Genomic DNA, 16471 nt, shown 5'->3' with positions numbered 1-16471 from the left:
TAAGACAAGACGCTTGGGCAGACCAAATTTAAGGTAAAATAGAAGCTGTAAATGATTTGCATGCTGCTGATGCCATCTATCATCAAACATGTAATGTCAATTTTCGCACAGGCAAAAACACTCCTAAAATATTTTCACCCTTCTCGACCGAAGCCAAGAGAGGAAGACCTGTTGACAGTCATATTACCGATGCTTTTCTTAAAGTGGTGAACTATCTGCAGGAGAATGATGATAAACAACATCAACTGTCGGATCTTGTTGCTAAAATGAAGGGTTACTGTGGTGATGATGCATATTCGCATTTTTACTTGAAAAAGAAATTATATGAGCATTTTGGGGATGAAATCATCATGACAGAAGAGCAAGGAAAATCAACTGTGATAACAATACGAAAAACCGCCAGGTCAATTCTTCAAAGTTTTTACAATCGGCCCAAAACGGTGGACCAGACAGCCGAAAAGCTCAACATCATTACTACCGCTGCTAAGCTGATAAAATCTGACATTCTATCTCTTAATCTAGCTTCGGATTTGTATCCATTATCGTCAGATATTGAATCACAGGAAAATAATCTTCAATACGTTCCTGAAAGTCTTCAAACCTTTTTAAAGACTCTCACTAGAGAAAAGGACGCAGAGTTGAAGATCGCATTGATTGGACAGACAATTATGCAGGTGGCTAAGCCACGTTTACATGTTGCACCAATACAAATAGGTCTAGGAGTGCAGCTTCATCACCATTTTTCACCAAAGTTTCTTATTGATACACTGCATTCCTTAGGATTTTGTTCCTCATATTCGGAGATACAACGTTTTGAAACAAGTGCAGCCATTTCACAAGGGACAGACATTCCAGGCTTTGAAAATGGACAATTTCTTCAATTCGTTGCCGATAACGTGGATCACAATGTGCGCACACTTGATGGGTATGGTACATTCCATGGTATGGGCATAATTGTCGGCTCTACACCTGGGACAAAGGTTAACAAATCGGTTCCTAAACTGAATGTTTCGTCGACTGACCTGGTCACTGCTGGGAAAATTGATATACATTTCTACAGGCAACCACCTAAATCATCATTGCAGATGCAGTTCTCAAAGATTAGTATAGAACAGGAAGTTCCGGATCCATCTTTGAATTTAGATTTTCTATCAAAGGTTGTATGGCCTCTTCGATCTCCTATCCCAAGTTGGTCGGGACTGATGCAGTGGAGTCAGAATGGAGATTACCCAGGGAAGTCTGCCATCACCTTTCTGCCGATGATAGATATGGAGGCAAGCGATATGTCGTGTATATTCTCTACACTGACGTTCGTGTCTCGCCAAGCCAGGAAATATGGTACAACTCCAATTCTCACCTTTGACCAGCCTCTCTACATGAAAGCGGTCACAATTGTCACTAATGAGTCACAGCGTGAAGATTTTAGCTCTATTTTACCCAGGTTAGGTGGGTTTCACACACAAATGAGCTTTTTAGGATGTATCGGACATATTATGAGAGAATCAGGATTGCAAGAAGTGTTGGAAATTGTATATGTGCCAAATGCAGTTGGTCATATTCTTAGTGGAAAAGCAGTAACTCGAGCAACTCGTGCCCATTTTCTAGTTGACACAGCCCTTCATACCTTGCTTGTGGCTAAGACGTTTGGCATTTAATTGCCTGATAATGATGTGTCCCAGAATATATCTTACGGCTTTCATGTAACACCCAGTGACACAGAGGCCCCTGATCGTATTCTTGCTGAATCTGCAGACGTTTCTACGATCCAACTGGAAGAAAATCATCTGCTCAAGCAAGCTGCTGCCTTGTATGACCAGTTGCTAGAGGGAGATGTTGCTGCACAAGACGTTTGCAATCATCATATTGCAGCACAAATACTGGAGAAACTGGCAGACACAAGATCTTCTCTTAAGTGCTTCAAAACAGCAGCCTTCTGGCTTCAGTACTTGGAAATGATAAGCCTCTTGAAATCCTTTATCACAGTTGAAAGAACTGGCAATTGGCTTCTCCATATACAAATGCTACATGCAATGCTTCCATATTTTGCTGCAGCTGGACATAATATGTATGCAAAGTCGGCATATATTTATGTTATGTCAATGATTAATCTTCAGAAAGATCATCCCGATGTATACAACAAGTTCTTGGAAGGCTATCATGTTTTGAGAAGAAGTGACAGGTATTGGGCGGGTCTATCCTGTGATCTTGTCATTGAACAGGCATTAATGAGAACTGTAAAAACCTCAGGTGGTTTGACAAGAGGACGAGGAATGACAGAAGTACAACGGTCTCAGTGGCTTTTGTCCATGCCTTCTTGTGCAGCAGTAAATGAGGCTATGCAGAATCTGACAGATGTTGGGTATCACCCAAGTGAACAACACAAGTCTTCAACATCTCGCCAAGAGAGGGACATGCAAGATATAATCAAAGTTATCTCATACCTAAGAGACCTTCCTCTTCGGAATATCGATACTGGTGTAAATGCAGACAACAATATCAACGCTCATAACGCTGTGGCCTGTGGACGCAAGATCATTGACTCTATGGTTGGTCAGAATATGTTTGATTTTTCCTTCAAAAAGTCAATGCAGGTTGTAACTATGTCTTCTAAAACATCTATCTCGGTTGAGGAAGACAGGGTTGAGGTTGATCCGCAGGTCCTTTTTCAAAGACTAACTGCAATTTCGTCAAGAGAATCTGCTGAAGATGTTGCAGACATCTTCAAATATGAATTATCAACGCATCCTTCATCGATCTTTGAGCCTTAAGGACTTTCAAGAGCAGCAAATAAGCCACAAATCGCTGATGCTATTTGGAGTATGGGGGACTGTGCTGTATCGGAAGATGAATTGCATGATGTGCAATTTGTTTTGGATGGTGGTTCTCTGCTACAGCGCATCCCATGGACAAAAGGCATGTCATTCAATGCCATATGTCAGCTGTATGTTGACTATATTAAAAGGAGATACTCAAAGCCAATTGTTGTATTTGATGGATATACCAGTGAACCATCAACCAAAGATGTGACCCATCTTCGACGCTCAAAAGGCATCATCTCCCCTGACGTAACATTCACTTCTGATATGACCTTCAAATCCAAGAAAGAAGTCTTTCTCACAAATAACAACAATAAGTCTCGTTTGGGACTTCTTGCCCAAAGACTCCGGGAAGATGAATGCACGGTCATCCTCGCAGAGGAGGATGCAGATTGTCTCATTGTTTCATCAGCTGTTGTATGTGCTAGGTCCACACAGTCATGTCGTTGTCATTGGCGAGGACACCGATCTTCTTGTTCTCCTCTGCTACCATGTTTCTCTGGATGGGCACCACATCTACTTCAAATCAGAACTTTCTAACAAGTGCAGATGCTGGGACATTAAAAAAAAACCAAGCGAATGCTGGGTACACACAAATGCAAAGTTCTGCCAGTGGTCCACGCAATCACGGGATGTGATACAACTTCTCGGCCATTTGGGATAGGGAAAGGTGTCGCATTCAAGAGGCTTTCAAAAACAAATTATGTTACAATGGCAATGGAGGAATTTTTGAAGCCTGACAATAGTCTGGAAATTGTCGTAACGAGTGGTGAACAAATTATTGCCTGCCTTTATGGAGGAGTGCCACACGAAGGACTGGATCTTCTGAGGCTTCGTTTGTATACCAACAAAGCTATAACTAACAATAAATGCGTTCAGGTACAGAGTCTGCCACCAACATCTGATTCTGCAGAGTTGCATTCAAGAAGGTCATACTATCAGTGTCAGCAGTGGATAAAACTCGATCGCATTGATCTGAATCCACTTGATTGGGGCTGGACAGCCACTGATGAAGGCAAATGCATGCCACTTAAAAACAGTTTGCCGCCTGCTCCCAATCGTCTTCTGAATATCATTCACTGTAATTGTAAGGTTAATTGTGACACAAAGAGATGCACGTGCCAGAAACATGGCCTACAATGTACAATTGGATGCGGCCATTGTAGAGGAACAAGTTGCTCCAATTAAACAAAGAGCACAGATGATGGAGACGACACAAATTAATTTCATAAAGAAAAAATTAGACATTCTACTTCTTGTTCATAACGCCCCGTATAGGTCCTCAGTACCCCCTTGCTTGTCGTAAAAGGCGACTAAATGGGGCGGTCCTTCGGATGAGACCGTATAAACCGAGACCCCGTGTCACAGCAGGTGTGGCACGATAAAGATCCCTCCCTGCTCAAAGGCCCTGAGTGCCGAGCATAGGCCTAAATTTGCAGCCCTTCACCGGCAAAGGTGACGTCTCCATATCAGTGAAATATTCTAGAGAGGGACGTTAAACAGTATACATCAATCAATCTTGTTCATAACTGGAAATTGACGGGAATAGAATTTTTGCATTCATTTGACATTTTGTTTAACAGAATATTATTTAAACTGACAATTCTCATGAAAATTATCAATGCTGAAACAGTAACATACATGTAAGTGTACATATAACCTGGTGGTCAGTCACCGTTATGGTCAACATTTAGGGTATCGAATAAATAGTATTTCATTAGGGGAGGGTTTCTTCTCAGAAAAAAATTTAAGATAATGAAATGAATAAGATTAATGATATGATTTATTTTCAATGCCATTGAGACTGAAGTGTCATGTTTTTTTTCTTGGAATTCTTTTACGGGAAAATACTGGGGAAAGCTAGGGGCACGCCCCCCCCCTTCATGTGCCCCTTCCCTTGGTTTTCAGTATTTCTAAATTGATAAACAGTACAAAACCTCATTGTAATAGAACATATTTCTTATACATGTATATATATTTGTATATTTCAATCTTATTAATAAAAGCTAAAAATATTTCCAGTTTTCATTGTTTTTTACACTAAAATTAGAACATTCCTCCTCAAAAATATTCTTAAAAAGTCAAATTATTATATGAGAATTTTACAGTTATTATTTCTTACTAAAATCTAAAATTGCCAAACTAAAAATTGATTAATAATGAAGAAAAGCTAAATCTCCAGTTTTTGTCGGTTTTTCGATCTTTCTCTTGTTTTTGGCCCCAAAAAAATGTTTTTCCACTTCATGTAGAACATTAGATTTGTTTAATGTTGTAGTACACATATTAGTGAAGTCAAAATCATTGAAAACAATCCTTTTGCAATTAGTGGCAAGTTTAGCGATTTTTGGGCTAAAATGACTGGACTATTTAATACCTTCCAAGAGATATTGTATGTGATTTCATATACATTCCCAGATCTAGGAACACAAGCGAACAATGACCAAACTCCACAATGCTCCTGCACAAATTTGATAATATTATCAGGTTTAACCTGTCCATTATCTAAAACATCTACAGTTATTGTGTTTTCACGACGGTAAAATCTTTTTACTTTGTTTGTGATATTTTGCGATGCGCTCGACGTGGCAGCCATCCGTGTAGAAACAGCTTACAATGTCTTAAATGTACAGTAAATTATATACAACAAATCAACTGGGGTCCTTTCTAGAAGCTTACTACTAACATTTTAACAAAAACCAACCAACTATCAGCTCCACGAAATCAATCAGTGCACTCTCGGCTGACAGCAAACCAGAAGTCCTTGAGGGCTCTACCGACTGAGCTACCGTGAACGGTCCTAAGAAGTATGAGTATAAGTAGGATTACCACTTGTAGAATTAAATCCAAGTTCTTCTAAAATACAGCTTATATAATGCGCCTTGAAAATAAAGACAATGTTGTCGGCAGGATCCAGTACGTACTGATCATGTAATCTATCTAATTATTTTTTTTTTCACTTCTGGATTATTGAACACAGAAGGATAGACGTTTTTCATATTGCCCCTCAATCTTTTAATACGCGACTTTAACATGGATCTGATACATTTAATCCATTCTGACAAAGTGTCAACGTACCATCGTCTGGCGTAATTTTCAACAGAATCAATAACATTTATGAAATACCGACACCACTTGGAACATCAGAGTTCCCTATATATAGGACCTTATAGAATAAATGATATAAGGTCCTCAGTATTAACGGGAACAAAAGTATTAAAGAAACCATATATAGTTCTTTGTGTGACCTTTTTACCTTTACCTAAGAGTTTCCCCACTTTTATCTTAAGCATTTATTTTTTTAAAAGTGGGTCAAACTCTAAGATCAAGGTCAAAATGTCAAAAAACAAATATTTTTATTTCATTTAAAGGCCTTGTCACAAGGAACACACCTGTGAAATATGAAAGTCCTAGTCATTAATAAAACATTACCCTTGGCCATAACTTTTTAAGTTAGAGCTAGTGCTTTCGTATTTCATAGGTGTATTCCTTGTGACAAGGCCTTCCCTTGGGTATCAAAAATTTTCACCTTGACCTTGATCTTTGGAGAATGACATGCATTTAAGAATATTCAACCCTCGCTGTTTCACGAAAACATCTTGTTTACTTATTTGTTTTTTGTTTCATAGTGTTTTTATTTGAACAACATTTCCTTATTTTGTCGGAAGTGTGACATTTTCTCAGAATCTAATTGCTAGCATTGGACTTTGTTGAGAAGCACTGACTTTTACAGTTGACTGTTCTCTTGGAAATTTAAATCTGTTTCATCTACAGAGGTACAGAGTTTATAAAAGATAAGAAAACCTTTCTATTGGTCATAGTACTGGTGTTTGATGCTCTTATATGCGAAGGCCTGTATTTGAGTGTAGGATGATTGTCGTTTTCTTCAAGGGCAACTTATATGTGCTTTGAAATAGCCCCTTGTTTTCGTTGAATTAAAAGTTCAGCTATATATTTTATATCGTTAAAGAGCTTCTGTACACTGTCCGAGTGTGAGAGAAATTTTTCCACTGTAAAAGTCAGCACTTCTCGTAAAAGTCCAATAGTAGTAGGGTATCCTACATTGAATTGTTTTAAGGACGCCTAATTAGATAATCGATATTATGTATTACGTATAATTAGTAATAGTTGGCCCAGTATTGTAACTTTTTTTGTTGTTATTTGATTCACGTTAAGCTGTCAATAAGATGAAGGAGGAGCTATTTATACGTAAATAAAATTACTTCCTGGTAATCATATAATAAAAGTGTGTTTCTTGTATGAAAAACAGTTTCTTTCTAAAATGTCTTACCTTGTTACCTTGCAATTAATTGTAGTGCTCTGTTTTCTGGCTATTTTTTTAAAATCAGGTGAGAATCATTTTTAATGCGTAATTGACATAAATTTTCGAAAGTGTTTATAGTTTTAGAAATTATAGTTTGACCTGTAAACAATTAATCCATCACTTGGTATGGTTTAGGGATATATCTTAGGAAAGAAAGGCTGTTAAATCTTTTTTTTTTACATTTCCATATAGAAGGACATTGTACTATATGTAGTTGTCAGTTTGTACTGCAATACGTCACTATATAAACAAAAAAAGCAGAAATTTGGCAATTTCAAAGTGCAAAGCGAAAATACTTTTATCTTTGACTTATTATGAATTGAAGACTTAAAAATCCAGAGGAGTATTTTGCCATTTTTTGCACTTATTATTTTCAAAATAACATGTTGTTTAAAAGTAGTTAATTCGATTCGATACTCTGCAACTTATCTCAAAGCCAAATAAGATTTTTAAATTTACGAATTATGCTTACTTTGTTATCATTACTAGATAATGAGCATTGCATAGATATGACAATTGAACAAGTCAGTGTATGGAAAACTTGCATGTCCAAAGTCGGATATTTCTTTACACAGGTCTTTAGATCGCTAAGGAAAAAATTGAGGTGTTGAAAACAAAAATTAAGGGTATGGAACTCTTTTCATCGGGTACCTACTTTCGCCAATAAATTTCTTTTTAATAAAATGCTTCACAATTTTACTTCTTATCCATATCGATCCATTTATAAACAATCTTCAATCTTACTACCAAATTTCATTTCATAATTCCTTATACTTCTCGAGATATTCTGAAATCAGTTCCGAATTTACCAAAATTTCTTTTACTCGACATCAGCTTAGGTCCTTTAATAATTGTTTAGCGGGAATGACGGGACAAATTTTCCCCGGAGTTTTTTCTAAACTCAATGAATATTTGCTCATTTGCATTCGAGCTTTACATGTTTTTTCTTGAATTGGATCATACGGTTTTACTAAGTTACAAACAATATTGAAGCGGTCTAATTGTTTTGAGAATCGAAAGATATATAATGCATTCCGGGAAAAAATCGTTCGACCATAGCTTCTTTTACATTCATAAATCAACATGGCGGGGTAGTTGTTGATGCAGGCGTTTTTAACTTGGTTTTTTAGCGAAAGGAATTAATACGGACTTAACTTTACAATCCAGAGTAAGAAATCAACTTTAAAATGTTAAAAGATCTTGCAAATACTATGCAACTCTTAACTGCACTTCAAACACCGTCTGTTTACATGTGAATGGCTAGTGGTCCAAGCGAACGTCGAGTAAAAGAAAGTGGGTCATTTTTGAGATTGATTTCAGAATATCTCGAAAAATATGTGAAATTTCGGAATGATTTTTGGTAGAAATAAAGAATGTTTATCTATGAATAGATTTAAATAGAAAGTATAATTTAAGAATATGTGAATAAAAAATATTTTATTAGCGAAATTGGGTAACTAGTGTAAGAGTTCCGTACCTTTATTTTTTTTTACACACAATTTTTTTTCAAGCAACCGAAAAGCCTGTGATTTCTTAATATTTCTTTGGGCCGATATTATCTATGAATGAACATGTGTATTGTTTTATATACAATGCGAGATCGATTTTCAAAGCATGTGCTGTGTTTCTAATCAAATCTGTCAAAAATTTGAATTTTAAAGTATAAGATTCATTCATTCAGGAAAAACAGAAGATCCTTGCAGCAGCGACGTTCACCTGACGTCTTTACATAACTTATATTTGAGGAACCCCAAAAATATTCGTGGTTCTGGGGAAAGAGGACTTTGTGATAAATATATAGCAAGGCAGTGGTATCGAATAGATGGATACGTCTTGTCAACAAGTATTCCAGAGATAGACGGATGTGGAACTGAATATCCAGTATGGATGAACGGTAAGTATATTTTTTCTCTTTCTCGAATTCCAAAATAATCGATTTCCAATGTTTTTCTCTTTCTTTTAAAGCTACACTTCTTAAGAATGTTTACCCACACCATTATATTGCATTATGGGATATTCACTGGGTTGAATTATTTTCGTCATGAGGAAAAGCTATTGGTTTCTTAACTTGTTTTGCTTCCGATATCTTGAACTGGAAATAAGCTCTTCAAGTATTTTAAATTTCTTTGACAAAAACGTCAGTGCCCCCTTTTTGTGTAATTCCTTATTCTTTATGAAATGGCTGGAGTTAAAAAGTAAGACTTTCCCCGAAGTCAGAACCCCCCTACCCCTGCGGGAGTCTTGCGCTGGCTAGGGAAACACTTCCCCCAGAAGTTTTGCTTTAGAGAGACACTTCGCCTTAGATATGAATGACTTTAGATCATTAGACCAGAGAACCCCTATGAAAGTTTCACGCTAGTGCCCAACTTCCCAGGGATAAGAATTACTCTGCCATCAGTTGTAGGTAAGGGTAATAAGAATTCAGTTATGGCTATGGCTATGGAATCCAGAGGATAACTTTTGATATCTGTGAGATTTGTGGAATTTTATATCAAGACCATCAATGACTAAAAATTAATCCCTACAGTGTATTGGTAAATTGAGAATTCCACATCTTGATAAAATACCATGGTATAGTTTCATGTAAGTGAAAACTATAGTGCTCATTTTCTGCATGTGACTATACACCATCAGTCAAACAGAATCCCGATATATAATTTTTTGTAGAAACAGGAATACTGAACCTATTTGTAAAACCATTTAGTTTTACCAATTTAAATAAAAGGCAAAAAATGGGGCCAAGTATTTGGCGAACAAAAAAGTTTGTTTATGGCCAGTGTTGAACTTGTTACCAAGGCAACCCATGAGTTATTTATTCTATGGAATCTTTACATCAACAGAGATATTTTGATACATACTACTTAAATATATTTGTGTTTATTTTTCATTCAGGAGGCTTTTTCGGAAAATCTCATTTCAGCTTCCCAAAAAAGTGCCCTAACGTTCGTATGTTAAAGGGTAAAGTGGTTACAAAATTTGGTTGCTAAGTATTCAGAATTTTTGTCATGGGTCAATTAAGTAAAAATCACTTTTAACAGACCAATATTAAATTGACAATTTTCCAAAAAGCAATTGTAAGAATAATTATCTATTCGTTTTCATTAAAACTCTTTACAATAATGCCAAAACTACCTTGTTTGCATTGTTTTTATGGAAATTGTTGTTGCCATGATGATAAAGTAAATATAAATCATTGATTCTTTTTTTAGTTATTTTCTATTACTTGAATAATTGCATATTCAGGAAAAACATAACAATTTATAAAATTCTGACTTAACTCTTCACCATTTTTCAAGTTTTTTTTATCAAAACATCAAACTTTTTTGCTAGGCAACAGATAGGATTTAAAAAAATAAATAAATAAAACGCGTTTTTGAAGTAAGAGCCTAAAAGAAGGAGTCCTCCACTTTTATGTGAAATATACACAACTGTACACAACTGTATTAGCTTGGTATTAATTTTAAACTAACTTTCAATATTGTCAAAATGGAGAAAAATGCTGTGTTAGCAAAAATACATAAAACATGTATATATTCTATTTCTGTTGTTTCTATACCACAGTACTACCTTTAAAAGAAGGAGTCCTCCACTTTTATGTGAAATATACACAACTGTACACAGCTGTATTAGCTTGGTATTAATTTTAAACTAACTTTCAATATTGTCAAAATCGAGAAAAATGCTGTGTTAGCAAAACTACATAAAACATGTATATATTCTATTTCTGTTGTTTCTATACCACAGTACTACCTTTAAATAAAATATCAATACCTTGCATTGTTTTAACACTTAAAGTGTCTTTATTATACCAGTAAAAAGGAATAATTGTTAAAATTCTTTATTTAATTTCAGGCTTTAAAGATTAGTGATTTTTTTTTCTCCCTTTACATGGAAAAATTGGCTGGTTAAAAAAGAAATTACTCTGACCAGGTTTCCATAGTAACCATAATCCAAAAAAAATTCATTTTACATGCATGGATCATAGTGCAAGAGAATTCTTTGTGCGGAAAATCAATGAATTCTTTTGAATGATTTTTATATATGGACTAGTACTTAAGGTCATAATATGCAACGTACTTTGAACTTTATTGGGCTCTTCCCTGGAGTTGAAATGTTCCAATAAATGAAAGACCTGTGTGCAATACCTTTAATGTCTATATCAAGATTTGTACACTTCTTCTAAAACAAATTTTGATGAAAAAAAAAATCTGGAATTTACGAGGGTAGATCCAAAACTTCGTGGAATTTCTCTCTAAAATTTTATTGCAATTTGATGAAAGCAAACAAAATGAATATTTATAATATAGAGTCATAATGCAGACTTCGACGTAACGTCAAGTTAGATATGTCACGGCACGTTATAGAAGCATCTCACCCTAATGTCTGATAAGAATATGTAATTCTACAAAATGTTGCCCTCGTCAAAAATGTTTTTTTCTCAAGAAAAGCTGGGGTATCCTCTCGCACCAAGTTTTTTTTTTTTTTTTTTCATTTTATCACTGATATTTGAAAGTACTCCCCATCTTCCATATGATGTTCTAAAATTAGTAGTTATGTCAACAACAGTTCGTCTAGGGAAATAAACACTAATTAAAACAGAGCCTCCAAATTAAAAGGCAGCCACACCTTTAACCAACGTATATGAAAGTTCTATTTTTCTTAAATTTTTTATGCCACTGAAAAATCAGTAACTTAATGCATCTTCCCCAACCAATGTCAATAATAAACGCATTTAAGACAGAGTGATCCCGGGATTTTCACAAAACTTATGACTTGACCAAGATTTGACTTTGAGCAATAAATCACCAACTAATACAATAAATATCGAGCAAAATCTGTACAACTCTCACACAAAGGTTTATAAAAGATCAAGCAATCGTAATAATGACATAATTTTCGTTTCATATACCACATAGGTCGGTTTTATTCTCATTTCACGTATTAAGATTTAAAATGACAATAAACGCCTTAATGTCTCAACCGCATTTCCAAACAACCGTTTCTATGGCAACTACCATAGACTCACTATCATAAATAGTTGAAACTTAATTTTATTTAACATATTCAAGAAGTGTCTATGTTCTCATGTTTGTAATGTTCAACCAATTTCACTTATAAATAAATAGAATATGAATAAATTCCACGAACTTTTGGATCAATGCTTGTATGTTTCATTTTTTTGTATATTTTTCTTTGAATAATTGAAAATTTTCATAATTTGATATCTTCCACCCCCCCCCCCCCCGGTAATGCATGTTGAATATTTGTCTATGTACATCTGAAGGCACTACATGTATAATCTTAAATTAAGAATATCTCGAAAAATTATCAGTAGGCAAAGTACCTTGCGTATGTCCTTAAGATATTTTGGAAGTTCGGGAACTCTTCATGGTATTAAATCTTCGCTGTTTTTTTTTAATCAATGATGTTACAAGACATCAAAGCAGAATAAAACAATTTAGGGGACAAACATTAATTGTTCAAGGGTTCAATTTTTTTTCGAGTCAGATTATTTTTTTTCAAGTCACTAAATGAATAATATTCATTTTCTAGATGGCCATGCGGTTACAGATTAATATTATTTTTTTCACACAAAACGGAAAGTCTATCCACACAACAAAACTCAATTTCATTGGGGAGAGGGTTGGGGCTACCACCATGTTTAAGTCATCCTAGTACAACCGTTCACGGTAGCTCAGTTGGTAGAGCGCTCGCTTCGTGAACGGGAGGTAGTGAGTTCGAATCTCGGCCGCGACTAAACTAAGTCGAAAAGTGAAAGTTGCAGGTCCTTCGGATGAGACCTTAAAAACCGAGGCCCCTTGTCAGCAGCAGGTGTTGGCACGATAAAGATCCCTCACTGCTCAATGGCCCTGAGTGCCAAGTAAAGGTCAAAATTTGAAGCCCTTCACCGGCATACGGTGACGTCTCCATATGAGTGAAGAATTCTAGAGAGGGGCGTTAAACAATATACAATCAATCAATCAACCAATCATCCTAGTATAGATGATCAATTCAAATAATACAGTATTAGAGGGTTGGGTGGTTGTGGCCATTTTCAGACTATATCGATTTCCGTTAGAAGAAGAGCTCCGTATATAAATATACAAAGATGATCAAATTTTGATAGCTGTGGCTGCACTATCATATGCAATTTTCAAATCGGTAAGACGGGAGTTGTTGTTCAGGGATTTCATTGTTATGTCATCTACATACAGTGTGGTATTTTAGGCTACTAATGACCCAAATGCTTTTCCAGAATCTAGCTGTCATTGTATTATGAACTTTGCAGTTTAGCTGGTCTACACATCCAATCCCATGCACGCAATCATTCTTGAAAAACTGTAAAAATCACAAAAACGTATGAAGTTATAATTTGAACTTTGTGAATATTTACAATGTTTTAATCTTAACCCCCCCCCCCCTCTTCCAAAAAAAAGGAAAATAAATAAAATTATACCTCATGCAGTATAAACTGGTCTATAAATAATCATATAAAAATGCATGTACTGGAATTCATTTATTTTTTGTAATGATACATATAACCATGTAACTTGTAAACATATTTAAGCAGGGTATACAGGATTTCAAGATTGGGGAGGGGATGATATCAATGACAAAATGACAACATTAAATCAAAATACTTGTAGTAAAAATGAGTACATAAGAGCAAAAATTTTATCAAGATTCAGGTCCAGGTCGGAGCTTCCAGTATTCATGCAAAGACTCACACCACAGGCACTTCAAGTCTGTAGCAAGATTTTCTAAAGGGCCATCCTCTAAACAGATCGAGTTGACCAGCAAAAAAAACTGTAAACCACATCCCTACATCCCATTTCGGGGTAGGGGATCCTGTTATTTTTGTGGCACTTTTTTGGTTTCGAATGCTAGAATTTGTGTATTGTGAATTTCCAGCAAAAACAAAGGAGAGCATTTAAATCAAAACTTTCATATTAAATCTATAGAAATAGATTATTCTCAGATAAGTGAACCCACTCGCCCTGCCCTGCATTTTATACCTTTCTCTTCATAGCCCCCTTTCATAACTTTTCATGCATACTTCTAAACAGCTGTTAAGTAAGTTACTTCAGAAGATGGTCCAAAAATGGCATAGCTGAAGTTCGCTGGAATCTTTCAATGATATCGAAATGAAATTTTGCATGTTACGTGTGGTTGGTCGGAACCCGGGTCAAGATTTTGTGCAGGGTAATTCTCGTGAAAGCGTTGATTGATTTTAATGAAACTTTTAGCATTGATGACAAATTATATGAAGTTAAGGCGTTTTCTTTAGATTTGATGAATTCACTTCCGGTCGCGAGTTATTCAAGATTTTCTCTTTTCTTGATTGAAATTTTGTCCGTCCCATCACCTATAAGCTGACAATAAACCAATCCAAAAGGAAGTGATTCATCTTCTCTATGTAAATATTTCTGTATTAAAGCTTATTTTTAACAGCCATAAATTATGATTTCAGACACAATTCCAGAAGAGGGCAACACATCATTTGTAATGATGTGCATTAGACGATTCAGTAATCTTTGCTACAAACCATTTTACATATCGATTAAAAACTGCAGCAATTTCATTGTGTATTACTTGGAACCACCCGCCATATGTAGTACAGCATATTGCTTTGGTATGTTATTCATAAATACCACTAATCTAAAATTGGAATTGTTTCTAACTAAAATTTGCACTTTCAAAATGATTATGTAGTTTCACCATAATCGTATTCTTTTTTTTTCAGAATGGAAGGAAAACTGTACGTATATATTTATTTAATATATCATTATTTGCTTCTTTCATTCTTAGTTCTTTTCATTATTATTTCGATTATTCCTGGTTGTCTAAATAAAATATTTGCATAGATCTTATGGACTCTCTGAACAGAAATAATTTAAAAAGGACAGCTAAAAGTTTAATCTGGACGAATGCATTCCAATTTGTTTTAAGGAAACCTTTCGATGTATTATTTGAGGCAATTTGAACACATTAGTTTTATAACAATCATCAAAGTCATTGATAAAACAGACCAATAACTATCATATAAAACAGACGTCCGAAAGTCTATTGTGACCAACCGTGATGTTATCATGTGACTGCTTTAAATAGCAAACTATTACTCAACTAAAAAGTCAACAGAATAAAAGTACCCCTAAGATTTAAGATATGACTAAAACATCTCTGATGTGTAAAAAAAAATGCTTTTAGAATTGCAACATCCTGTCAACAAAATAATTTTTCCACATTTCCAATTTTTGAGCATTTCAAACATGAAATCGAAATATATTCTTTATTAAGGTACGTATGTCACTCGTCAAATAAATTACGGTACATCAAAAATGTTTTGAAGTATATTTAAGAAAGGTATACATGTACAGTGTAGCATGTCTCAAAACTGCAAAGAAAAAAATCCTTCCATGATCACTGTTTATCTTCACCAGAATGTAGACGTTAGAGGAATATTGAACAATGAGCGTGACATTTCTTCCATCGCATTGTGTAGATTTATTGTTTTCTTTTATGTAATCTGTTCTTTTATAATTTAAGAGTCAAAATCAGCAAGCATCGAACATTGAATGGAAAGTCAAAATTTTATATTTTCAAAAGTTTTTGGTATATAAAAGATTTTGTCCTACTAAATGCTAAAACACAACTAAATTCTTCTTGAACGTATGAAGGGACTGGTATCCAAGAAAATTCATTTCCCTAGCAACGGGTTCATAATCTTTATGAAAATCAATGATTTTTAGACATTTTTCTATGAATATGTTTTCTGAACGTGATAAGATAAAGTATTTTGGTTACTTTAATTGTTGAAAGATGGAATTACTTTATTCTCCAAAAATAAGAAAAACAAAATTTCTGTAGTGATATTGTTGCCATGACAACGGGAAAAGAACATGGCTTCAATGCTTATTAATTTTGAAAAAAATATATAGTTTATCACTATATACACAAAATCTACAACCACGGCTGGAAAATGAATGGTGTGATCTTGAAAGGGGTTATCTATATGTCATATCTATACAATAAAATTTTAAGGCAACTTAGTAGAAGTAGAAAAAAGTTACAAATGGTTAAAATGTGTGACAATCTGCCATTTATAAGCTTTTTTGAAGGGGTGGGGGTAAATTGAATACACGTACAGCATCCATTATATTAGTCATATTGGTTCTGATCAAAGCATACTCATAATTATACCGCACTTTCTAAAGAAAGTTCGGGTATATTGTTGTTACTCATGTCCGTCCGTCCGTTTGTCACAGTTTTCTTCCCTGAACTCCTCCTACATTTTACACAGTAGCATAATCATCTTTTGGGATATGGTTGGTGG

This window comes from Saccostrea cucullata, unplaced genomic scaffold (genome assembly GCF_032062105.1).
Source record: "Saccostrea cucullata isolate Sc308-1 unplaced genomic scaffold, CSIRO_AGI_Scuc_v1 ctg1298, whole genome shotgun sequence".
Taxonomy (NCBI): domain Eukaryota; kingdom Metazoa; phylum Mollusca; class Bivalvia; order Ostreida; family Ostreidae; genus Saccostrea; species Saccostrea cuccullata.
Note: the sequence above shows the minus strand (reverse complement) of the source record.